Source organism: Bos mutus, chromosome 10 (genome assembly GCF_027580195.1).
Source record: "Bos mutus isolate GX-2022 chromosome 10, NWIPB_WYAK_1.1, whole genome shotgun sequence".
Lineage (NCBI taxonomy): Eukaryota > Metazoa > Chordata > Mammalia > Artiodactyla > Bovidae > Bos > Bos mutus.
In genome coordinates, this window is record NC_091626.1 from 23,542,966 (window position 1) to 23,569,868 (window position 26,903).

Sequence of the window (26,903 nt, forward strand, 5' to 3'; positions counted from 1 at the left end):
CAAGTTACAATGAAGCTAATGTTTCTGTTATGAAAGCCCTCCACTGCCGTTTCAAATGTCTGCTTTTTTTTTTTTTAAACCACAGCAAAGGCTAACCGGTTTTCTCTCCAGCTTTACCGGATCAGGAGTTCTTCCTGAAAGACTGCCTCCCGAAAGACTGCCTCTGCCATTTAAACTACTTTGCTGCTACTTATCGGAAACTTAAAAGATGGCTTTTGGTTGTTGTAGTTTTTAATAGCGTGAGCTAATGTACTTTGGGCGATGATAGATTTCGGAGTTACTGCTGCCTGAAGCTCCTTTTGTCAGGACGCCACCCTACTCTCCAAGTCACTTTCGGTCCATGACGAAACACAGACTGTGTCAGGCCCCGAAGAGGTCTGTGAGTTGAGTATAAAGAAGGAGGTGGAAATCGCGAGGGAGGATTAGAACAAAAACTATTTTGCAGCCCCAACTTGGGTGCTGAGATTGCCCCCTGAAGTCAGTCATAAACGCTGTACGTCCTGCGCCCTTATAATCCCTGGAAATGACGAAGGACAAGAGTGCCGATCATTTGAGGGGATGTGGGAAGAGGAGACTCGAGTTTTAAGGCCCAGCTTAGGCATTATTTGGTGCAAACAAAACAAAGGCAAAGCAAAAACGAACACAGAGCCCCGTGTTTTCTAACATGATTTTCTAGCCTCAACACCAAACAGAAAAACTTTCTCTTCCTCCTTTCCCATCCTTTGTTTTCTTTGGAACTCCAGTTCTGGGCCCCTGAACCCCAACACCATCTTCCCGGATCCAGCACATCTTCGCGCGGAAACGACCAGGCTGGAGAGAGCCTCCCCCGGAGGGACGCAGGCGGACCGTAGCCCTCTTCCCTCCGCAGCCGAGGGCGCGCAAAGCCGGGGGCGCGGGCGGCTGCAGGGCCCGGCGCGCCACCGCGCGAGCTGCTGGGTCACCGCCCGGGCCGCGCCACCCGCTCCGCGAGGAAGTGACGACTGCGCCGTCCCGAGAGCAACAAAGTTTGAGTCTGCGAGCCCTGCTCGCCTGCGCCCCGAGCCCCGCGCCCCTCCGAGCGGCCCCGGGATCCAGCGCGCAGGTGAGTCGCGGGGCTCGGCGCTCCCCCTCCGCAGCCGCGGCGTCGCCGTGGGGGCCCCCGAAACGCTCGGGGTCCGGGCTCGGCGGCGCGGGCGGGGAGGGCCGGCGGCGCTGGGGTGGCGTGCGGGGGCCGCTGCAGGGAGTGAGCCCTGCAGCCGGGATCCAGGCCCCAGGCTGCGACCCTGTTTGGCCGCGAGATTTCAGAGCAGCCCGGGGCTGCAGCCGGGCCTCTCCAGGCACCATTGGCTAGCGCAGGGGCGCAGGGAAGGGGCTTCCCGTGGCCGGCGTCCCGGTCCAGTACTCCGCCCCGGGTGGGGGTGGGGGCAGCCATCCCGACAGGCTGGGCGCAGCCGTCCCCCGGCCCCCGCCCGGCTTCCCAGGGACGCGCGCTCTGACTCTTTGCAGCCCTCGCTGAGGTTGCTGGAAGGAAGTTAAAGGAACTCCCCCCCGCGCCCCCCCCCCCCCACTTTTCTTTGCTTGGCCCGACAGTGAGGAAGAGCACAGCCACTTGGAAGTTTGGGAAACACCCCTACGCATTTCCAAAAGGCAAAACCCAGAACGGCCCCAAAGTCCCCTTTGAACGAATTCCTCTGACTCCCCCACCCCCTTCTCCTCCTACACCACGTCCCAAGCCCGACAGTAATCACTAAGGCCTAACACTTTGCAATTTAGCCATAAAAACTGTCAGCACACCCACATACATATGTGAGTGTTTTCTATATAAAACTCCCAAACCCGCTTCCAGTGGACTCTGAGGCATCTCGCTCTTTTTCTGTTCTTCCAAAACTGCTAGGGCTTGCAGGAATGTGCTTGGGAACTTCGATGGTGGTTCGCGCCGCCTTCGGTAGCCTCGTGGCGTAGGGTTGTTTTTTTTTTTAAAGAACAGCTGAGAAGTTTATGACATCTCTGCAAAGTAACTTGGGACTGGCGGGCCGGGCGGGTGGCGCCCGGGCTCCGGGGCTTGGAGTCTGGAACTGGAGCGGCCGCGGCCGCGTCGGGGACGCGTTGGTGTGTGCAGGAATGTTCGTCGGTGCGGTGGAGACTCCGACATGGGATGTCTAGAAGTTGAATGGAACAGTTCCTAGCAGCAGCTTCCTGCCGGCCTGTAATTACAGCATGATTGCACAGTCAGGCATTGTTGGCCTGGATGTTTATACACAGGCTATTGTGCAAGACCTCGGTGGCAGCGAACAAAACGCGCATTTGCATTGCAAATGCCCAGGACAGATCTAGGTCTGAGCTGCAGTCGCCGAGTTCTTTTCGGCCTTTCACCTTAGCGAGGTGATTTATTTCCTCGCCTCTCCCTTCACCTCGGATAATTTGCCAAATAGCCAGAAAAGTAGAGTGGACCCGGGAGGGCAGGATCCTTCCACTCCCAACCTCAGGCAGCCTGAAAACTGTCCCAGGAATTGTACCCTTATTTGTGCCTGTAGAAAATGTGGGATGACGTCAGCAGGAAAAGGAGATGGGAGATGGCTATCGACCTCCCTAAACGGGAAAGCAGTTTGAATTAGCAAAATTGTATGGTGACTGGCTTGGGGCCTGGCTGCAAAGAGGACACGTCAGACATGTGTGACTGAGCTGGTGAGCTAGACTTTGAGCCGTCAAGTGTCAGATGTAGAAACTTAGTAGGTGGGTCCCTAATTCCTTTATTGTGTTCTGGGCAAAGGGAAAAGTGCTGGGTCTTTGAGACTGTTGTCTGTGGCCAGTGTCTGGGGTGGGGGTGGAGGAGTGACTCATATTCTTTTTCTCCAGAGGAACCCCTCCCTCCTTCCTGAGCAAGCCTGGCCACACGGACCAGGGTTGAGGGGGTCCTCACACCTTCTGAGCCACCGTACGGCAGGAAGGGAGCTAAGCCTTCAAGTGTGGAAATAAGGCAAACAGTTTTCTTTGAGGGCCTCAGAGGTGGCTAACTGTAGCAGAGGGATTTAAAACAGAGTCACAAACATGGACAGGCTGCATGCTGGGCAGAGGGATTTAAAACAGAGTCACAAACATGGACAGGCTGCATGCTGGGCCTTTCTTCCAACATGCCAAATCTCAGCCCACTTTTTCCATGCCCTAGGCAGAAGGTTCTGCAAGGGCAACACTCGGCCCTGCTGAGGGAACTGTGTGACTCGGTGATGGGTACCCCTGGCCCGGCACCCTGGAGCTTCCCCGTTCCTGGCCTTCTCCCCAACCAAGGAACGGAGTTTCACCCAGAGGGAAAACACTGTTTTGCAACCTCATGCCAGCTGCATGTCACGGACACAGTGACCATTTGTCCAACTAAAACATTAGGGCATAATCCCTGGCAGACACCTACGTGCTTCCAGAGACTCAAGGAAAAGCACGTGAAATCGGGACATTTCTGGAAAGTCTGGGACATCCAGACACAATTGCCACAGGGGAAGGAGGGCTAGAGCAAAAACACTGCAAAGGTGGGAGTTCCCATGAGTTGCAGTGTTGTGTACATTTGGGTTTTTACTGAACTTGACTGTCAAGGTCCTGTTAGCTGCATCACCTGACCAGGGCTACTTTAGAAAGAGCCCACTGGTACACAGCACAGTCTAAAGGGGAGGGGAGGGGAGCATTCCCTTCTGACTCCAGATTTTTTGTCTTCATATAGACCGTGCAGAGACTAAAAGTGCCCAAAGGCCCCCTGGGATTGTGGGAGGAGAGCGGGGGAGATGAACCTCTAGCAGAGGCCAAAGAAAGAAGGACTCAAGGCTTCCCTGGTGGTTCAGTGGATGAGAATCTGCCTGCCAAGGCGGAGGACTTGGGTTCTGTCCCTGGTCCAGGAGGATCCCACATGCTGAGGAGCAACCGAGCCCGAGTGCCACAACTGCTGAGCCAGTGCTCTAGAGCCTGTGCTCCGCAATATGAGAAACCACCACATCGAGAAGCCTGAGCACTGCAACTAACGAGTGGCCCCCGCTCGCCACAACTAGATAAAAACCTGTGCAGCAGCGAAGACCCAACGCAGCCAAAAAAATAAAAAGTAAAATAAATAAATAAATAAAACTATTAAAAAAAAAAAAAGGAATCAGACACTCCCCACCCCTGGAACTGTAGAGCAGCCTGGAGCAATCGCCTGCCCTTGTCATCAGTTCAGCGTGGCTGATTTTTGTGCCTAACTCAGGCCCTTCCCTGGCTTGCTCAGCTTTGCCTCTGTATTTACAGAATTTGCAGTTGTACACAGCCCAGGTTAAGACCGGAAACTTAATCCTGACTTCCTCTCCCATTTTACGTAAATGCTGATTTATGGCCTAAAGTGACTGCCCGGTTTGTGGCCCCAGAACAGCCCTGCCTCCTGCCTCACTATGCATGTGTAGGAACAATACCAACAAAGCTCTGCATCAAAACTTGACAGATTTTTAAAAAATCACTTTATTGTTTTAAGAGGAGAAGCTGTTTGGGTAATTAGGAAGCTCCCAGTAGCTTTGACAAAAACTCTGAGCCTCCACTTGAGAGGGGCAGATGGGGAAGTCCCCCTGCAAGACAGTGGTCTTAGTGTGGAGGCCTTTTACGCTCTCAGGCCCAGCATTTATGTTTCTGTTCATCTGCCTCCTCCCAGCCGCCTCCCTGCACCACAAGCCTGTGTTTTGACATCACAACTAACCTCCAAAAAAGGAGGCAGAACCACTCCAGCCAAAAGAGGGCATTCCAGACTCTGAAGAAAGTGCTGCAGTTTTCCAGATGACTGGTGGTTCTGTCCTGCAAATTTGTTTCCTTCTTTAAAATGTGCCCCCCTTCTTTTCTCATTCTCACTGAAGCATCTCTTTGTGAGACCCTTAAACCTTTTTCTTTTCTTCTTCTTCTACATGACACAGGGCACTGCTTTACGACTTTCTGTCTCAAGTGCCACTTGAAATACACACAGGTCTTTGAATGAGCCTGGGATAAAGGGCTCCTCTGTAATCTCATTTAAAAACGCCTGTTTGCAAGGGTCACCCTCCTGCTCAGCAACCTTCAATGGCTCCCCACTGTCTGCACGGTAAGGATCAAACTTCTAAGCTGGCAGTCGGGGCCTCCCACACAGGGGTCTGGCCTCCACTGCTCTCCTGCCCTAACCCTCTTCTCTGACCCTGTGACCCGCTCTGTGTGTCTGTCCAAACTGCTGGTGGCAAGCGTTCCTACCTTTCATGCTTTCCTGGAAGTCTGGAATGCCTTCTCTTTCCTCTCTCCCACTTGGCTTAGTCTTGCTGTCCTTTTTAGCCTTGTTCTTGTTTCTCTCTTTAAGGATTTCCTCTGTTCCACCCTGTGGGCCTCTCCCTGAGATTCCAGTAACATCCACTGGGGCCCCCTGATGGAGGAACCTTAAAACTTGGTCTAGAGGACTTTCAGCCTTGGATCATAGCTCCAATAACATCTTTCATTTGGCTTCATAAATGTGCTTTTGGGTGGATCAGCATTATCACTTTTAACTATACTGCAAGTCCCTGTTTTATATATCTTTGTCCTCCCTGGTGTTCCCAGGGGATGTCTGATAAGGAGGATGATGGTGTGATGGTGAGGTTGTAGCAGTGCAGCGGTCTTCAGATATTGTTGGCTGTGCATAGGCACACACACCCGAGCCAAGCACCAAGAACCACAGTTCCCAGTCTTTATTCTGAACATCTAGCCACCTTCCTCCTTGAGCCTGTTAGCCTCTCTCTGGTACCTCCTGGCTTTGCACCTCATTGTTCAGCTTCTTTTCCAGTGCCTCTTCCCCCTGGGTGCTAGACAGATCTGTCCAGCTTCAGCATGGGCTCCTCCTTGTCTTGATTTGAACCTAGCTGACCTGCCCCAGGATGTCCTAAGCCTGAGCACTGGCTGAGGAGGGGGAGACCTTCATTTCCTGGGTTGGCCGGTCCTCTAAGGGAACCAACTGAAAACAAAGAACTGGGGAACTCTCAGACAAGAATTATGAGTAAGGCAAAGAGATGCTTCCTGGTTGACTGCAGCTTTGATTTGCCCAAACAGGTATTGACCTATAAAACTAGACTATACTATAAAGCTGAGTCTTGGGGAGATCCTGGCTGAACCCTAACATCAGGCTTAACTGGGAGGATTCTGTTGACTCCACTCAGTTCTCGTGCTATTAATCTCAACCTTGCCGTATAAGCTAGAGTCTTTCTTTTTTAATTGAGATATAATTCACATACCATAAAATGCACCCCATATGCTAGATTCTTTAAAATCTTTATTTAAAAATAAAATCTGGTTGGGACTTCCCATGGAAGTCCAGTGGTTAAGACTCTGCTTCCAGTGCAGGGCTGTGGGTTTGATTTCCTGGTTGAGTAACTAACATCCCACATGCCAAGTGGTGAGACCAAAAAGAAAATAAATAAATTTAAAAAATCTGATAGGTTCTTTTTTTTTTCCCCTCAGTTTTATTCTTCAAAGGATAATATACAACCCAAGTTGCCCATCAGCAAATGAATGGATTAAGATATATAATGTGAAGTTGCTCAGTCATTCCGACTCTTTGCCACCCCATGGACTGTAGCCTACCAGGCTCCTCTGTCCATGAAATTTTCCAGGCAAGAATACTGGAGAGGGTTGCCCATTTCCTTCTCCAGGGGGTCTTCCTGATCCAGGGATCGAACCAAGGTCTTCTGCTTTGCAGGCAGACACTTTACCATTTGAGCCATCAGGGAAGCCCATATATATATATAGGGAAGATATATAAAGAATGGAATATTATCCAGACGTTAAAAGACTGAAATTCTGCCATTTGCAGCTTCATGGATGGACCTAGAGAATATTATGCTTTGTGAACTAACTCAGAGAAAGATAAAACTGTATGATACCACTTACATGTGTAATCTGAAAGGTAATACAGATGAATGTATATGCAAAATAGAAACAGACTCATAGAAAACAAACCGGTGCTTACCAAAGGGGAAAGGAAAGTGAAAGAGACAAATCTGGGGTATAGGATTAGGAGACACAAACCTCTATGTATGAAATAGATAAGCAGCAGGCATATATTATATATAGTATAGGAAATTATAGCTGTGATCTTGTAATAATTTTTAATAGAATATAACCTATAAAAATACTGAATCACTGTGTTATACACCTGAAATAATATAATATTGTATATCAACTATACTTGGATTTTTAAAAAACAGGTAATACATATAGTTCAAAATTCAATAGGGGTAAGTTATACAGTATAAGTGTTAGTTTCTCAGTCATGTCCAACTCCTTACAACCGTGTGGACTGTAGCCTGCCAGGCTTCTCTGTCCATGGAATTCTCCAGACAAGAATACTGAAGTGGGTTACCATTTCCTTCTCCAGGGAATCTTCCCGACTCAGGGATCAAACTCGGGTTTCCTGTGTTGCAGGCAGATTGTTTACCATTTTAGCCACCAGAAAAGTCCATACAGTGTAATAGTCAATATAGACAATAGATTACTATACAGGTATATATATATTCTAAACAGCTGCTGTTGTTTAATTGCTAAGTCATGTCTCTTTGCTACCCCATGGACGGTAGCCCACCAGGCTCCTCTGTCCATGGGATTTCCCAGGCCAGAATATTGGAGTGGGTTGCCATTTCCTTCTCCAGGGGATCTTCCTGACCAAGGGGTCAAACTCAAATCTGCTTGGTGGGCGGATTCTTTACTGCTGAGCCACCAGGGAAGCTGATACGGATATAAACATATATAAATGGGCAATAGAATTAGAAAAATGATTATGTATTTTAACCTTGAGAGAAAGAAGACCTTTTTTAAAATTTTTATTTTTAGGAAGACCTTCTTAAGAAAAGGACAAAACAGAACCCATAAGAAAATATTGATAAATTTGATAACATAATATTTTGAAAAATTAATTTCCCATCCTCTAATGTTGCCCATTTCTTCAATCCTTAAGTGTCTCTGTCTTAGGCAACTACAATTTGTCATTTTTCAGCCATGCTTCCAGATGTGGCTTCTGCACATAGAAGAAAATATGAATATATAAACAAATGCTGGCATACCCTACAGAGTGTTCTGCATTTTGCGGTTTTCACTTTTAATGTGTCTTGGAGATTGTTCTATATCAGTGCCCATAGAGCCGCTTCACATTTTCCATCGGCTAAATTATATTCCACAAATAAATGATATACCATCATTTATTTAACTGTTTTTTTTTAAAAATATTTATTTATTTATTTGATTGTATCAGGTCTTAGTTGTAGCACGCAGGACCTTCACAGCATCATATGGCCCACAGGCTCTCTAGTTGTGGCGCTCTGGTAGCCCTGTGGGATCATAGTTCTCCGACTATAGTAGCATGTGGGATCATAGTTCTCCGACTAAGGATCGAACTTAGGTCCCCTACATTGCAAGGCAGATTCTTAACCACTGGACCCCCAGGGAAGTTCTTTAACTAGTCTGTTGTTGAAGAGCATGTGTGGGTTGTTTCCAGTGTTTTGCTGTTACATGCAATGTTGCAGTCAGTATGTTGAATTCAACTTTTAACTGAAGTTTCTTGATGTACTTATAAGGGTGAAACTGGGATTTTCCTAGAAAACTATTTCTGAAAAATTGTGCATAAACTGCACTTAATAAACCCACATTGTCTAGAGTCTGCTGTTTCACAAAATAATCAGTTTTTAGAACTGATGAGCCTTTTCTAGCTTTAGGACCTTAGGGACTGTTATCATTCTGTTTTATAGTAACCGTAGTAACAGCATCTCAGAGAATTTAAAGCTGGAAAGGGTACCTGAGGTAACTCATTTTTAACTAAAAGGTTCAGAGAGGATAAGTGACTTCTCTGAGACTACACAGCTGCTCAGTGGAACTCAGTCAGGCGCAACCCCCACGTTCCATTTTCTTTCACCATCCTGCATCGATCGTCTTAGTCATCATAATCAGCAGTTCCAGTATTTGTAAACCAAGGGTTTTGTTTACAGTGCTCTCTTTAGTTTCCTTCAGGCAGTACACAAAGATTTAAAAAGAAGAAACTTGAAAGAAAAACAAAACCAAAAGCCAGGGTGAAAGCGAGGTCTTTAGAAAGACAGTGGGGTGCTAGAAGGCCCAGGAACACAGTTCTAGCACCCTCTGGGAAAGCCCATGAGTGCAAGACTGACTGTTCTCACTGGGCATATGTAGAACAGCTACAGTTTTGCCAACACTGCATGTGGCCCAATCAGAGATCCCACCTGCCCCTTCTCTCCAGGAGGCTGGCAGTCAGCTTCTGAGGTTTATAGCCAGAGGGACCTGTCAGCTAAGAAAATGCAGTTTGGTGGAGTTGCATTTTCTGAGGATCAGATTCTAAACAGTGTGTCAGGACTTCCCTGGTGGTCCAGTGGCTAAGACCTGGAGCTCCCAGTGCAGGGGGCCTTGGTTTGATCCCTGATCAGGGAACTAGATCCCACATGCCGCAACTAAGAGTTCGCATGCCTCAGTGAAGATCAAGATCCTTTGTGCTGCAACTAATAAATAACAATAAAATAAAGTCAGTGTGAAAAGTGAAAAATAAGAATGCAATCAGGGTTAACCTTGAAAGTCCCTTAGTAGGGCAGCAGGCAGCTGGCAGACACACAAGCTCTTGATACTTCATCTTAGGCGGTTCCTCTAGTTCTGGAAGAAGGTGTTGTTTCTAAGGTCAGGCAGCAGATAAAGTGGTTGGCTTGAACTTGGGGGCTCTGTAGTATGAAATATGTGTGTGTTCAAACAGTACAGTCTCACCCAGCATGCTGAATGCTAGTACTGTGACATCCCGCAGGCAGCAGGCTCGGGGCTCTTTGCCCAGGCTCACCCTTGAACAGACGGCAGGTTTATAATTTAGGAAATAACCATAGGCGATTAAGCAAGAAAGGTTCTTTGAACAGGTGAGTAGGGTGTGATACAGAGATCCATGGAGTGGGTTTTAAACTTCAAGATTGCAAAGGAAGGACTTAAGCTTTGGGTGACCTGTCATTGCTGTGGGGCTGGGAGAGGGCAGTGCCATGCATGGCAGACACTTTGCTCTAAGGCCGTAGTCCTCCCCATCTGCTCTCCTTCTCTCTCCTTCACCTGTCTCCCCTCCCCAGCCTCCCTACTGCTGGCACTTGTAAGAGGCCTGCGAGGAATCTACCCCATGAGCCTACATCCGCTTCCTCTGTGGCCTCCCAACAGCGTGTGCTTGGGACAACTTAGGGGTCAAAGCCACTCTTGGATCCTCATTTCCACTTGCACTGGAGGTTGGGGAAGGCTCAGGATTTTCCTTCAAAGAGCCTGTGCTGATGTATCCAGCTAGCATTTCGGATGTGAATACCCAGTAGCAGTGGAATGCTGCCTGTCATGGTTTATAGAATGATTCCCCTTCCCATTCTTCATTCAGTCACTCACGCCATATGCAAGGTGCTGGGGATGCAAAGATAAAGAAGAGTCAGCCTCCTGCTTCAATGGGTTCACAGTCCCTGAGGGAGACAGACAAAAGCTAAGAGCCATTAGTGCCACGGATGTCAGGGTGAAAGGATTCAGGGTGTGCAGGGCTCAGAAGCAGGATGGGGTCACTTCCTCCAGGCCAGAGGAGAGTGGGACCATTGGGCAAGGTCTAGCACGGCCCCAGTGCCTTGTCCCATACCTGTACCCAATGAAGGCTATGGAATTAATGAGGATGAGGCTTTCTGGAGGAGCTGGTGTTTGAGCCGAGTCCTGAGGAAGGAGTAGGCGTCCACCAGGTGGCAAAGGGGGTCAGGGCATTCAAGGCACAGGGAGCAACTCAGGCAGGGCCTGGTATGGAGGTGTGACACAACACGGTTTGCTCTGGGAGCTACAGCAGTGGGTGTGGTGGAGCGCTGGTGGGAGGGGGTGCAGAAAGGGGTGGGCGGGGGCCAGGTCATGGGCCAGCCATTGGTGTCAGCAGAGAGATTTGGACCTTACTCTGAGGGCAGTGGGAGCCCCTGGGGTCCCATGGATGTGTGTGTGTGTGTGTATGTGTGTGTATGAGGGAGAGAGAGGATCAGATTGTCTTTTTAAAGATCACTCACTGTGATATGGAGGATTGACCGGAGATGGGGAAGTTGGGCAGCAGAGGGACCAGTGAGGAGGTCACTGCAGGAGGTCAGTGTGGTCCCTGGGGCGAGATGAAAAAGAGTCAGAGCCAGAGCGGCGAGGGAGGGAAAAGCTGGATTAGGAAGGTGTCATGGGAGTTGGGTTGACAGGCCTGGAGGTCCAACCAAATGAACAGAGCAAGGAAGAAGTTGGAGTGTTTGCTTAGCTTTCTACTTGAAACATAAGGGGGAAGGAGCAGGTTTTAGGGGAGGGACACTGAGTCTAATCTCTGGAGACAACTGCAGGACATTCGAGAAAGCAGTTCTAGTGGGCAGTTGGACACGTGGGTCTGGGGGCAAGATATACCACTGGAGGATGGCAGTGGGGAGCGTTGCTTCCCCCATGGACTCTCAGCAAGCTATCAATAAATGTATCATTTAAGTAACCAATAAACATATCATTTAAGTAAAAATGATTCCTTACTGTGCAGCTACAGCTTCTAGACAAGTTCCAGACAAATCCGATTACCTCCCATTAGCCCCCTGTTTGTCAGACATTCTGAAACAGACACTTGGGAATCACCAGGACACTGTTGGAGCTAGGGGACCTGATGGCATCACCCATGGAGAGCATGCAGTTGGAGGTGAGGGGATCCCCATGTAATGGGTACAGTACGAGGGGAGTTAGCAACGGAGACCAAGAAGAAAGGAAGGACATCAGGAGAGCTTGGTGCCACAGATGCCAAAGGAGGAGGAAGCGTTGCATTTTACGACAGCAGAGATCATTATTTTGTTCACCGAGTACAACACATGATACATATTTTCTTTTTTTTTTTTTTCTTATGTATGGAAGTTTATTCATTTAAAAATATTATATTGAGGGAACTTTCCTGGTGGTTCAGTGGCTAATACTTCATGCTTCCAGTGCAAGGGGGTCTAGTTCGATCCCTGGTCAGGGAACTATATCCTTTTTTTTTTTTTAGAAAATTATTTAATTAGATACATATTTTCATATGTCTTTTATTGAGTTGAAATTGATCACCTATTCATCCCTGGGGACATCAAGAAAGAGAGGACTGAAAGGAATGATTGACTTAGGAATTTAAAAGTTCCTGTAGTTTTGCCATGAGTAGGCTCTTCTCATTTGATTTAACCTCTTGGAGAAATAGGTGGTACAGGTACCACCTGCCCCAGGGTTGGAATGACATGTGCAAGTTCTTGAACTCAGGTTTCTTGACTCCAAGTCCACCCTGCCCTGAACTGATGGGGAAACAGAGAAGAGTCCAAAAGAGTGGTAATGCTTTTAATTTCTGGTGTTAATTCCCCAAATTGGGGCATCTACTTAGAACCTGGGTAGGATGGATTGCTATATTCAGCATTTATGTCTTTTTGTTCATATCTGTGATTATAAGGTGGCTATAATCTTCTCCTATGTACGAGTATTTAAATGAGACTTTTCTCAGAGGGAAGGATAGAAGCTTGAGCAAAGGTGTTGTCTCGGGGAGCCAGAGGAGTCTGTAGAGGTCGAAGGACATACTGGGGTAATCTAGGTCTTTGGTCTGCAAAAGCAGAAGCAGACTCTGGCTAAATTAATGAGAAAAGGAATGTATTGGAAGGATATCTGGTGACTCACTGAATGTCCTGGAAATCTGGAGAAGGAGGCTCAGAAATCTATCAGGCTCTGTGCGAAGCTGCGTAGCTGGAACCGAAGACAAAGTGATGATGCCTCTGGCCTGGCTGCCAGCTAACCTGAATGCTGCCACCACGTCTGGAATGAGTTTTGAACTCTCCTTGATTCTTTGTGGTGTCACTCAATCCAGAGGCAGAGCCCAGGTGGAGCATCTGGTTGGCTGGCTTAGGTCACATGCCCATGTTCTCATACATTCTGGAGTTACAGCTTCCCCAGTGGCAAGTGAAACTCCTCCCTCCACAAGGACTCACAGCACCAGGTTCCTGAAACCTGAGGATGGGTGCACAGGCCCGGTGAACAGATGTCCATCATGGAAGCCAGAGCCCATCCTAACCCTCAAACTGGGAATATTGGACAGTGCAGTTCATAGGAAGTGGAGACAGGGCATCCCCTTTAGGCCACTGAAAATATCCACGTTTTGATCTTCTTTCTGAATCCTTTAGTTTCCAGCTAAACTTTAGGATCCTTTTGTGCTTTTGAGTGTTTTATTAGCAGTTGGGTTTTTCCTCTGGAATCTGAATGATTCCAGTGGAAAAGAGAGCTCATCCCAGCATCTGGATCCTCCCTAAACATTTGGAAAACTTCAGTGCTGCCTTGTAAGGACCGAGGCCAAGGCTTGGCTCTCTCTGCCTAACAGGCAGCTACAGCGTGAATTCTGTTTCTCCTCTGGATTGGGCAAGACCCACGGGGCCATGAGGTGTTTGGGAGATGCTGTCTTGCTTTCCACTGGAGGTTGGAGTTTTGGCTTCAGGCTTGGTTTGTGGAAGCTTCCCTGGTGGCTCAGATGGTAAAGAATCTGATTCTGCCAGTAAAGAATCTCCTGCTGTGCGATTCTGTGCCATTCTTAGGTTTGATCCCTGGGTTGGAAAGATACCCTGGGGAGGGGAATGGCTACCCACTCCAGTATTCTTGCCTAGAGAATTTCATGGACAAAGGAGCCTGGCAGGCTATGGTTTGTGGGGTCACAAAGAGTCAGACACGACCCAGAGACTAACACTTTCACTTTTGCTTGGTGTGTGGAATGATTGCGGTCCCTGGTGCCCAAGCTGTCCAAAGCAACAGGACTGGGCCCTTCTCAAGTTCTGATGATGTCAACCTGGTGGAGGCGTTTTAGCCAATATCCTGGCTGAGAAAGAACTAAAGGAGCTAGGGCTTCATCTACCTGGGACTGTCAGCATTGCCAGTCACATCCCTGCCCAGTTTCTTCATCCAGACGAGGTGTTGATTAGGTGAGCGCCAGCTCCCTTCCTGCCCCCAGGCCCTCTGGTGATAACTCTTTGAAGTAAGGGCATCTTGCATGAAATCTTGGTCATTCAGTTCCAGTAAACTTAGATGAAGCAGTTCATTTGCTTTAAAGAGAAAAATGCAGTTTTGAACTTTTGGACTCATGGCTGTGGTGGCTGCTAGTGTTTCAGATTTTTTCCCCTGGTGCCTGTTGGTGGGGAGCTGCTGCCTCCACGCAGCTGAGTGTGTTAAGGGCCGAGTTCTTGCATCCTGGACTGGAGGTGAGGCCTGAGCCTGAGGCCTGCTTACCAATGTGGGGTCAGGGTGACCCCCAGGAGGGACGAGCAGGAGTGTTCCGGGCCAGTGTTGGCTCTGGCACAATTTGCCCCCTTTGGCCCATTTCTGTCCAGATGAAACGGAATCGCGTTAAAAACAACACTGAAGCAGAAAAAGAAGTCTTGAGGGATCTGAGTTATGTTACTGAAACACAGCTTTGATCGTGAAAGTGAAAGTGTTAGTTGCTCAGTCATATCCGACTCTTTGCGACCCCACGGACTGTAGCCTGCCTGGCTTGTCTGTCCATGGAATCCTCCAGGCAAAATCATGTCACCCCTCTTAAAAACCTTTCAGGGCTGCCCAAGTCCTGCAGGAGGAAGCTCCCCATCCTCAGAAAGGCACCCTAGGGCCTGGGAGCCCCAGCCCACCTCTCCTGCCGCACGCACTTCCCTCGAGCCGCCCTTTATGTTGTCTCTGCTCCTCAGCACGGCGGTCAAGCCCCTGTGCCTTGTGCGGTGCTGGCCCCCTGCCTGGAACGTCCTCCCTGTCCGTTTGCTGGCAGATGCCCACAGAGCCGGCCAGAAGTCACCTGCTTCCTTGCTGCCTTCCTGAGCCTCCACCCTAGCATTTCTAGTCGCACTTCCCCATAGGAGGAGGCTGGCATCAGCCGCAGGTGTGCCTGGCTCCTCCCTGGCCTGGCACAGGTAGGTGTCGGTGATGTGACTGGAAGGGTGGCCTGAGGGGATGTGAGGATGCAGGGGGAGGCGGGGGACAGGCCCAGGACCTGGCCTAGGTCCAGGGCACTTGTGGTGGGTGAGCTGATAGTCTCCCTTGGCACCTGCGGATGGAGCCAATACCCTGGGGGTTTTGCTGTTGCTCTGAGCCTGAGGGAGACCCGGGTGAGGAGAAGAAGGGGATTTAGGGCCACAGAGAGCCAGCACCTGGGTCCCCCTCATCCTGGAGAGGACTCTGAGGAGGCGGTGGCGGTTAGGAGCTGGTTTGAAGGTGGCAGAGACTTCCCTCCCCCATCAGCCCAACCCCTGAAGAAGGAGAAACACAAGCTGCCCTCGGAGGACGTGCCCGGCACTGTCTGCCGGCTTTGCACAGAGAAGGAACTGGGGAGAACGAGTCAGCCGACCTTGAGGTTTTAAAATGAAAGCCCTGTTGAGCCGAGTGGTGGTCAGGACGGGCTGCACTGCAGCTTTTCCTGTCGGAGGGGGCGGACGAGCACCCCCTGACGACGACTGCAGCAGGGTGCCGCAGGAGCCCCAAAGCAGGCACTTGGGGTCTCCTTCTGTCTATAAAATGAGATACTTAGACACATGTGGTTCTTTTCCTGCTCAGAAATTCCCCAAACCTGTGAATGGAGCCTGGCAGGCAGTGTAATTTATGATGCCTCACAGTGGGACCCGTGTTACCTCTCAGGGGCCCTCCTGGTGTGGAACAGTTATCAGGGGTCTGCATGCCACTTAAAGAGAGAGCCGTGGAGAAGCATCTTTCCTGCCATGGCTGATGGGGTAGACTTTCTTTCTGAAAATATTTTCTTTCTCCAAGTCGGCCTCCCTTAGCGGCTGAGCCTATACTCACATAGTCTACTTGACTGCTGGTGAGTGCGTGGCCTCTGTTGTTTGCAAAATATGTTTGCAGAACCCGAAAGCACATAGTATTTCTAAAAGCTCCTTTAGGAACCCACTGAAGTGTGTCTTTGTTCTTGGCACCTGGAAGATCAGCCCAGAGGAAGCTTGGGTGGTGGGGTGGGGTTGATGTCCTGGGGAGGTGTTGGCCCACTTGCAGATTTCTTTTCAGATCTGCTTTTGTTTCTGCCTCCTTGGGACCAGCTCCCTCTTCCTGTCCATCTCAGTCCTCCACCTTCCCACCCACATCTCTGGCCTCCTTCCTCATCCCTCCCCAGCAAATTCAGTGGAGCTCCCTCTAACATCCATTCAGTTGTAGGGTTTATGCTCCAGATGCCCAACCCACAGGGGGAGCTGGGAAAAGTGGACTGACTTTAAGGGTAGATGTTGATTGGCAGGATTGGAAGGTGTTGTCAAGAAAACTACTTTGGAAAATAGATAATCCAGATAACTCACACAGAGAAATATATCTTTAAAATGTAGAACTTGAAGCTATAAAGAATGTTAATTTCCTTTTATGTATTAGTATTACTACTGGGAATTTATTCTAAGGAAATAATTCTAGATAAGAAAAGAGCTATACACACCAAGATATTTGTAACAACATCATTTGAAATAGCAAAAAACTGTTAAACAGCCTGAGTGTTCCACATGGCTACATAATTTGTGATACTTAGACTCAGTGGACTATTGTGCCAACAATAGTCTAGTATGAAGTAGTATGAATAGTCTGTTAGCCTAGTATGAAGATGATATTAATTCATGGGAAAATGTTGAAGAATTGTGGGAAAAATGGCTTCTGCTTTAACAGGCAAAACTGCACATATACTTATTCAATGAGGGCATAAAAACTGATCACATTGGCTGTGGTATAAATTGGGATAAGGTAAAAAAAGATTTTACCTGGAGGATTCCACGGACAGGGCGGCAGTGAGGAGATACCCCTCGTCCAAGGTAAGGAGCAATGGCTGCGCTTTGCTGGAGCAGCCGTGAAGAGATACCCCATGCCCAAGGTAAGAGAAACCCAAATAAGACGGTAGGTGTTGCAAGAGGGCATCAGAGGGCAAACACATTGAAACCATACTCACAGAAAACTAGTCAATCTAATCACACTAGGACCACAGCCTTGTCTAACTCAATGAAACTAAGCCATGCCCATGGGGCAACCCAAGATGGGCGGGTCATGGTGGAGAGATCTGACAGAATGTGGTCCACTGGAGAAGAGAATGGCAAACCACTTCAGTATTCTTGCCTTGAGAACCCCATGAACAGTATGAAAAGGCAAGATGATAGGATATTGAAAGAGAAACTCCCCAGGTCAGTAGGTGCCCAATATGCTACTGGAGATCAGTGGAGAAATAACTCCAGAAAGAATGAAGGGATGGAGCCAAAGCAAAAAGAATACCCAGCTGTGGATGTGACTGGTGATAGAAGCAAGGTCCGATGCTGTAAAGAGCAATATTGCATAGGAACCTGGAATGTCAGGTTCGTGAATCAAGGCAAATTGGAAGTGGTCGAACAAGAGATGGCAAGAGTGAATGTCGACATTCTAGGAATCAGCGAACTGAAATGGACTGGAATGGGTGAATTTAACTCAGATGACCATTATATCTACTACTGCGGGCAGGAATCCCTCAGAAGAAATGGAGTAGCCATCATGGTCAACAAAAGAGTCCAAAATGCAGTACTTGGATGCAATCTCAAAAACTACAGAATGATCTCTGTTCGTTACCAAGGCAAACCATTCAATATCACAGTAATCCAAGTCTATGCCCCAACCAGTAACACTGAAGAAGCTGAAGTTGAACGGTTCTATGAAGACCTACAAGACCTTTTAGAACTAACACCCAAAAAAGATGTCCTTTTCATTATAGGGGACTAATGCAAAAGTAAGAAGTCAAGAAACACCTGGAGTAACAAGCAAATTTGGCCTTGGAATATGGAATGAAGCAGGGCAAAGACTAATAGAGTTTTGCCAAGAAAATGCACTGGTCATAACAAACACCCTCTTCCAACAACACAAGAGAAGACTCTATACATGGACATCACCAGATGGTCAAACACCGAAATCAGATTAATTATATTCTTTGCAGCCGAAGATGGAGAAGCTCTATACAGTCAGCAAAAACAAGACCAGGAGCTGACTGTGGCTCAGACCATGAACTCCTTATTGCCAAATTCAGACTGAAATTGAAGAAAGTAGGGAAAACCACTAGACCATTCAGGTATGACCTAAATCAAATCCCTTATGATTATACAGTGGAAGTGAGAAATAGATTTAAGGGCCTAGATCTGATAGATAGAGTGCCTGATGAACTATGGATGGAGGTTCGTGACATTGTACAGGAGACAGGGATCAAGACCATTCCCATAGAAAAGAAATGCAAAAAAGCAAAACGGCTGTGTGGGGAGGCCTTACAAATAGCTGTGAAAAGAAGAGAAGTGAAAAGCAAAGGAGAAAAGGAAAGATATAAGCATCTGAATGCAGAGTTCCAAAGAATAGCAAGAAGAGATAAGAAAGCCTTCTTCAGCGATCAATGCAAAGAAATAGAGGAAAACAACAGAATGGGAAAGACTAGAGATCTCTTCAAGAAAATCAGAGATACCAAAGGAACATTTCATGTAAAGATGGGCTTGATAAAGGACAGAAATTGTATGGACCTAACAGAAGCAGAAGATATTAAGAAGAGGTGGCAAGAATACACAGAAGAACTGTACAAAAAAGATCTTCACGACCCAGATAATCACGATGGTGTGATCACTGACCTAGAGCCAGACATCCTGGAATGTGAAGTCAAGTGGCCTTCCATCACTACAAACAAAGCTAGTGGAGGTGATGGAATTCCAGTTGAGCTATTCCAAATCCTGAAAGATGATGCTGTGAAAGTGCTGCACTCAATATGCCAGCAAATTTGGAAAACTCAGCAGTGGCCACAGGACTGGAAAAGGTCAGTTTTCATTCCAATCCCAAAGAAAGGCAATGCCAAAGAATGCTCAAACTACCGCACAATTGCACTCATCTCACCCGCTAGTAAAGTAATGCTCAAAATTCTCCAAGCCAGGCTTCAGCGATATGTGAACCGTGAACTTCCTGATGTTCAAGCTGGTTTTAGAAAAGGCAGAGGAACCAGAGATCAAATTGCCAACATCCGCTGGATCATGGAAAAAGCAAGAGAGTTCCAGAAAAACATCTATTTCTGCTTTATTGACTATGCCAAAGCCTTTGACTGTGTGGATCACAATAAACTGTGGAAAATTCTGAAAGAGATGGGAATACCAGACCACCTGATCTGCCTCTTGAGAAATTTGTGTGCAGGTCAGGAAGCAACAGTTAGGACTGGACATGGAACAACAGACTAGTTCCAGATAGGAAAAGGAGTACTTCAAGGCTGTATATTGTCACCCTGCTTATTTAACTTATATGCAGAGTACATCATGAGAAACACTGGACTGGAAGAAACACAAGCTGGAATCAAGATTGCCGGGAGAAATATCAATAACCTCAGATATGCAGATGACACCACCCTTACGGCAGAAAGTGAAGAGGAACTCAAAAGCCTCTTGATGAAAGTGAAAGTGGAGAGTGAAAAAGTTGGCTTAAAGCTCAACATTCAGAAAACGAAGATCATGGCATCCAGTCCCATCACTTCATGGCAAATAGATGGGGAAACAGTGAAACAGTGTCAGACTTTATTTTTTGGGGCTCCAAAATCACTGCAGATGGTGACTGCAGCCATGAAATTAAAAGACGCTTACTCCTTGGAAGGAAAGTTATGACCAACCTAGATAGCATATTCAAAAGCAGAGACATTACTTTGCCAACAGAGGTTCGTCTAGTCAAGGCTATGGTTTTTCCTGTGGTCATGTATGGATGTGAGAGTTGGACTATGAAGAAGGCTGAGCGCCAAAGAATTGATGCTTTTGAACTGTGGTGTTGGAGAAGACTCTTGAGAGTCCCTTGGACTGCAAGGAGATCCAACCAGTCCATTCTGAAGGAGATCAGCCCTGGGATTTCTTTGGAAGGACTGATGCTAAAGCTGAAACTCCAGTACTTTGGCCACCTCATGTGAAAAGTTGACTCATTGGAAAAGACTCTGATGCTGGGAGGGATTGGGGGCAAGAGGAGAAGGGGATGACAGAAGATGAGATGGCTGGATGGCATCACCGACTCGATGGACATGAGTCTGAGTGAACTCCAGGAGTTGGTGATGGATAGGGAGGCCTGGCGTGCTGCGATTCATGGGGTCAAGAAGAGTCGGACACGACTGAGCGACTGATCTGATCTGAAAACAAGATTTAGGTGACGTGGTCATGAATGGAGTATTTGTGTGTTTAAAATTGCTTTATATATATATATACATTTATATAATACTTTAATATATATTATATTTATATCAATATCTCATTTAGTATTCTTGCCTGGGAAATCCCATGGACAGAGGAGCCTGGTGGGCTACAGGCGTCACAAAAGTGTCAGACACGACTTAGAGACTAAATAACAACAATATTATATCAATATAACACGTTATATATTAATACACTTTACTATATTATACTTGGGATTCCCTGGTGGCTCAGAGGTTAAAGCTTCTGCCTGCAATGCGGGAGAGCTGGGTTCGATCCCTGGGTCGGGAAGATCCCCTGGAGAAGGAAATGGCAACCCACTCCAGTATTCTTGCCTGGAGAATCCCATGGACGGAGGAGCTTGGTGGGCTACAGTCCAACGGGGTCAAAAAGAGTCAGACATGACTGAGTGACTTATATTATACTTATATAACATTATATCCACATACTTTAATATACATTATATTTATACAACATTTATATTTGTTGTTGTTGTTCAGTCCCTAAGTCGTGTCTGACTTTATGACCCCATGGACTGCAGCACACCAGGCTTCCTTGACCTTCACTATCTCCTGGAGTTTGCTTAAACTCATGTCCACTGAGTCGATGATGGCATCCAACCATCTCATCCTCTATCACCTCCTTTTCCTCCTGTCCTCAGTCGTTCCCAGCATCAGGGTCTTTTCTAATGGTTGATTCTTCACATCAGGTGGCCAAAGTATTAGAGCTTCAGCTTCAGTCCTTCCAATGGATATTCAGGGCTCCCTTGGTGGCTCAGATGGTAAAGAATCCGCCTGCAATGCGAGAGGTCTGGGTTCGATCCCTGGGTTGGGAAGATGCCCAGGAAGAGAGCATGGCAACTCACTCCAGTATTCTTGCCTGGAGAATCCCCATGGACAGAGGAGCCTGGTGGGCTACAGTCCATGGGGTCACAAAGAGTCAGACACAACTGAGTGACTAAGCACAGCACACAGCACAGGTGTTCTTTAGGATTGACTGGTTTGATCTCCTTGCTGTCCTACTTTAATATATATTATACTTATATAACATATCAATGTATAAGCTTATATATATTTTACTTGTATTACATAATTATATACTTTTCTTTAAAAAAAGACCTTAAGGTATCAATGTCTTTGGATCTGGGTGGGAGGGAGGCCCCAGGGGAGGAACTCCAAACCTCCCATCTGCTACCACCTGAAAGAAAGAATTGGTATGTCTTATCAGCACGCTGCACTGCAGGGGCTGGAGAAGTCAGATTGGCTAACTGAGTCTTTTAGTAACAGGAGGCCTGACTTCATAGGCTGACTAACTACATAACTTTGGGGCTCCCAGCATGGACTCTGCCTGGTGCAGGCAATCCCCAGTGGCCTCAGAGTCCCAGATGATTGTTCGCACCTGGGTTTCCAGGGCTCCAGCTCAGTGAGCACATGTGGCCTTGAAGTTGAGACTCTGGCTCTGAGCTGCCCACTCACCTCTGCCTGGTCCCACAGGCCTAGCCACAGCGGGAGGCAGATTCTCTCTTCTGTCTGCAGTTCACACAGGCAGTAGAGAGGGTGTGATTTGCAAACTGACCTCCTGTGGCCCTGCCTGACCCAGGTGGAGCCCCAGTGACCTTGTGTCTTGGGTGTTTGCAGGGTTGCACATATTCATTATAGTATTGAAACTTAGAAAATTAGAGTTGCCCTTTAACCAACCTTGGGGTGGGGGGGAGCTTCCCTTGTGGCTCAGCTGGTAAAGAATCCTCCTGCAATGCGGGAAACTTGTGTTCGATCCCTGGGTGGGGAAGATCCCCTGGAGAAGGGAAAGGCTACCAGAATACTCCAGTATTCTGGCCTAGAGAATTCCATGGACTGTATGCAAAGAATCAGACACGACTGAGCGACTTCACTTCACTTTAACCAAGCTTAGGAAGGAAGCCCCCACGTTCATCCAGTCTCTCTCTCTCTGGCTTGGCCGGCAGGGCCCTCTGACCCCTCCCATCTTGCCAAGAGCTCTGCTGGGACTTGCAGCTGCAGGTGTGGCCTGTGGCTGAGCAGCTGACTGTCTTCTGACCATCTCTGACCACCTTGTGTCTCTGGCATCTCAGAACCTTGAGACGCCTAGTGAACGGCCTTCTTACCCACCACTCCCCCTTGGATTTGCCTCCCTGTGTGGAGCCTTCTCCCTGTCTTTTTTTTTTTTTAATTGGAGTATAGTTGCTTTACACTGCTGTCAGTTTCTGCTGTATAGCAAAACAAAACGGCCATCTATCCCCTCTTTTTTGGATTCCTTTCCCATTTAGGTTGGGCTTCCCTGGTGGCTCAATGGTAAAGAATCCACCTGCAGTGCAGGAGATGCAGGAGATGTGGGTTTGATCCCTGAGTCAGGAAAATCCCCTGCAGAAGGGCATGGCAACCCACTCCAGTATTCTTGCTGGGACAATCCCATGGACAGAGGAGCCTGGTGGTCTCCCTTCCATGGGGTTGCATAGAGTCAGACATGACTGAAGTGACTGAGCACATGTGCCCGCCCGTTTAGGTCACCACAGAGCTCTGAGTAGAGTTCCCTGTGCTATACAGTAGGTTCTCATTAATTATCTGTTTTATACACAATAGTGTATATACGTCAGTCCCAATCTCCAAAATTTATCCCCAACCACCGCCCCTCTCCCCAGCTTTCTGTCTCAGTATCCATGCATTTGTTCTCTACGTCTGTGTCTATTTCTGCTTTGCAAATAAGATCATCTTTGCCATTTTTCTAGATTCCTCGTCTACGTGTTAAGACATGATGTTTGTTTTTCTCTTTCTGACTTACCTCACTCTGTACGACAGACTCTAGGTAGCCTTCTCGGTGGGGAACTTTCTTGTCACGTGGAGTGTCTGGAGGGCCCACGATCATTCTTTCCCCTGTGGTTAGCACAGTCCAAGGCAGGAAATGGAGACTCCTTGTGTTGTTTGGAGTCCCAGGGTGGGTGGAGCCGGGAGAGCCCTGGGCAGACCTCGCTCGAGTGGGCAGGTTGGAGCCTGCAGACGCAGAAGCCACTGCAACAGAATGTGTGGAGAGATGGGTTTATCACAAGCCTACACGCGCTCAAGCCAGATTCCAGAACTCTCAAAAATTTGGAGTTTGTTCTTCCATTATCAGACTGAAATAGGGCCTTGTGGCTGGAGGTTTGCCGGGGTCAGAGGGAAACTGGAGAGCGTGTGGGCCCAGGGCTTGCCTGGATACTCACGAGGGTACTCAGGCCAGTTTCATGTCCTTCCTGTCACACAGGCTTGTACGTGGGTGTCACTCAGGTTGTGCGTGGGTGTGGGCTTCTCTGGAATATCGTGTTCATTCTTCGATGCTGTGGTCCCATTCCCATCCCCTGCAGTGATCTCGAGCCAACTCCAAAGGGACCACTGCTGGTTGGTGTACTAACTGATACAGAATCTAAGTAACAGGCTGTCTTCCTGAGCCCAGGACCCAGCAGTAACTGCTCGTCTCAGTTCCCTAATTTAGAGACCACGTGCGTGCCCCAGGGTTGTCAGCAGCTCAGTTTCTTGTAGCTTGAAACACATTTCCATAGAAACATGCTATAAATGGTAGTTGGGCTGGTTCCTAGGCTAGCCCGCAAAGAGCCCCAGTGTCACCTACGAAGTTGCTGAAATAAGGTATTAGTAAAATTGAGAGCGCAAATGCAGCAGTATTAAGAGCTAGCACCCAGGACTCTGGAGGTTAAACGGTGCGGGGTTATTTGTGTCACTTTGTTTCTTGGGCAGAAGTGTCTTTCAGAGCCCTCCTCCTGCCCACAGTCATAACCCTCCTCTCCCAGTTTACATTCCTTCTTCCTTCCTCATCAAGGCAGGGGGCAGGACCTACCTGTGCCTGGGACCTGGGCTGGGGTATGTTTATAATGAGGAAATTCTGTCCAAAGGCCTTTACATCATCAATATCATCATTACCATCATCATCATTATCATCATCATCATTATTTAAACCATCTTGATCAACTTAACAGAATAAACATTACACCTTGGCAATTTGCAGTTTGGAATTTTCTGATGGCTGCAAAATGTTCCTACGGAGTTTTAACATAGTTAAAAAGTCCCCCTGTACTATTTTTTGTTCTGATTCTGTCACTTAACATGAGTTCATCGAATGGTTTCATCAGATTGTTTCCTCATGTCAACCTTTTATATTTCATTCTGTTACCATACCATACTGTAATCTGAATGGAGTTCCATTTGGGGGGAGTCTAAATACAGGCTCCTATGAGCCTCTTTTATAAAGACTCCTTTGAGGTGGTAGTTTGAGTTGTTTTCATGGGATCTGGTCTCCTGACTGTAATAACCTGATCAAGTCTTCAACTCTTGGAACACAATGTGGAATCACATCCTAGAAGGATCTGAGCAGTTTACAGCAGCACCTCAGTGTATCTGCAGCTGTTTCCTGATGACCTGCCAACAGCAGCTTTCTTGTTTAATTTATTTACTTATTTTCATGTTGACTCGGGTCATAATGGCTCCTTAATGGTGTTCTAATTTGCATTTCTCAAATTGCTGCTGAGACCCGGCATTTTTCCTCCTGATGATTTACTGTTTGTCTTTCCTTATGTGTCAAACTGCTCATCTGTGACTGCAGAGCCTCCCCCGCTTACAATTTATCTCCTCGGTACCACTTTCCTGTTGGGAAATACAAAGTCCTGCCTTCCTCCCTGCCTCCTGGATGGGGCCCCGCCCCTCAACCTGGGCTAACTCCTCTCCACATCTGCCTGGACTGAGGCTCTGGGTGGGGGTGGGAGGTACCCACGAAGAGGGTGCTGTGCCTGTGATGGAAGCAGAGGGGAGGTAGGTGCCAGGCAGGGGCTTGCCTGCTCGTTCTGAAATAGGTTCATTAAAGTGACCTCCTTGGAGGGAGGCTGTGCTGGGAGATTCTGGGAGGAGCCAAAGGCAGGTAAGGGCTGCAGAGGGCACCTGAGTGCATCTGGTTTAAGGATCACCCACTGAAAGGCCGGTAGGGAGTAGGGGGATCTCAATAACAGAGGCAGGCTGGGTGTAAGAGAACAGCACAGGCTAGATGATAAATGACAGTGACCCATGGCCTAGGAAGGGGTGGAATCTGTGGAAAATTGGAACGTGTACCTCCCATCACAGTGCCTGGCACAGCTACTTGACTCCACCCCGGAGAAGGAGGGCCCAATGTAAGCAATGTTCCTCTTTTTTTTTTTTTTTAATGATAAACCAGAAATCCCGATTTTTAACTTAAATCTCCTGATTTAAATAAATGTTTGGAAATACATTTAATTCAATAAAAATAAAATACATTATATAGGTCAAATGCAGTGTATCTGGGAATGAGCCTGGCTTGTGAGCCTCCAACCTGTGACCCCTCATTACTTGATGGTTTTTCTGGGAAAACAGACCCAAGGAGGCATCCTCATATAGCAGAGATCAGGACTCAGAAAGCCCGGCCGTCAAGTACCATCTGTCTGACCTTGGAAGAGCTGTTTAACCTTATCTATAAAAAAGAGGATAATGGCTTCCTCAGGGTGCTGGGTGGACCCGTCGGGGTCGCATCATGTCAAGCATTTAGTAGATGCTCAGTTAATGTGTTGATAGGTCCTGCATGGGGTCATCTGGAAAATTAAGGGAAGAGCTAGGCCCAGAACGTTGCTCTCCTGACTCTTTGTTCAGAGCTTGTTTCACATCACATTGGCCTGCTTTCATGGGAATTTTCAGAGATGTCCAGACACAGGGGTCCTTCTGACCTCTGGGAAAATACAAGTCACTTTATGAGAGCTTGTCTGACAGTTACTGAGCTCATGTAACGGGGACTTAGCTCTGTGGGCTTTGCCTTGCAGTCCCCAGAACCCAGGAGATCCACTCTCAGTAGCAGTAGTAATAGTAATAATAACAACATACAGGGAATTCCCTGGCAGTCCAGTGGTTAAGGCCTAGTATTTTCACTGCCAGGGGCTGGGTTCAATCCCTGGTTGGGGAACTAAGATCCTGCAAGCTGTGTGGCAAATAATAATAATAATAATACCATATACCATTGACCCTAAGAAGCCAATGATTGTGAAACAACCATTATTTTATGCAAACTATGAAAAAGAAAATGCTGCTAGTTAAACCATGATGTGCTGTCAATTGTAAGATGCATCCTGATTTCAGAGATATTAAAATGGAAATGTGCATCTTAGAATGGAAGAAACAGAATGGTAATAGTGATAGTAACAGTTACATCTTATTGCTTACCTCAAATTTTCACAAATATTTTATTTGTGCACTTATCAACAGGCATTTAATTTACTAAGCACCCACCATGTATAGGCACCAGGGATACGAGGTGACTCAGGCCTGGGCTGTGCACTTGAGAAGCTCTGATCCTAGTAGGGAGATGGTACAGGAAGCAGCTGTAGAAACAATGTGTAAGGGACGGAGGCAAGAAAAACAGAGAATGCCATGGGAGTTAGGAGAGAGTGCGGCTGTTTTGATCCTTAGGGGCAGAGACCGAGACAATTGGAAGTGCCTGGGATTGACAGGAAGTTCTCTGAGGGCTTCCCAGGTAGCTCAGTGGATAAAGAATCCACCTGCAGTGCACCAGACTCAGGCAGATGTGGGTTCGATCCCTGGGTCAGGAAGATCCCCTGAAGGAGGGCGCAGCAACCCACTCCAGTATTCTTGCCTGGAGAATCCCATGGACAGAGGAGCCTGGCTGGTTGCAGTTCATGGGGTCACAAAGAGCCAGATACGA

At 47.7% G+C, this 26,903-nt stretch overlaps 1 protein-coding gene and 1 long non-coding RNA gene across 3 annotated transcripts in view; one reads left to right on the forward strand and one right to left on the reverse strand.

Annotated features, from left to right (window-relative positions):
- The first annotated feature begins 482 nt into the window (after window positions 1–482).
- Window positions 483–26,903, forward strand: part of MIDEAS (mitotic deacetylase associated SANT domain protein) — a 72,978-nt gene continuing 46,557 nt past the window's right edge. The window contains exon 1 of the mRNA XM_070377552.1: window positions 483–1,081. The gene's annotated coding sequence lies outside the window, so the exon portion shown is untranslated. The remainder of the gene's footprint in view (window positions 1,082–26,903) is intronic.
- Window positions 1,948–23,574, reverse strand: LOC138989382 (uncharacterized). Of its 2 annotated transcripts, none has more exons than XR_011465598.1 (3): window positions 23,398–23,574; window positions 22,980–23,206; window positions 1,948–2,183 (listed from the first exon to the last, which is right to left on the reverse strand). It is a non-coding gene; the product is annotated as an uncharacterized lncRNA (long non-coding RNA). The 2 variants fall into 2 exon arrangements; XR_011465597.1 differs by lacking the exon at window positions 1,948–2,183 and adding an exon at window positions 20,842–20,977 and having other exon boundaries at window positions 23,398–23,573.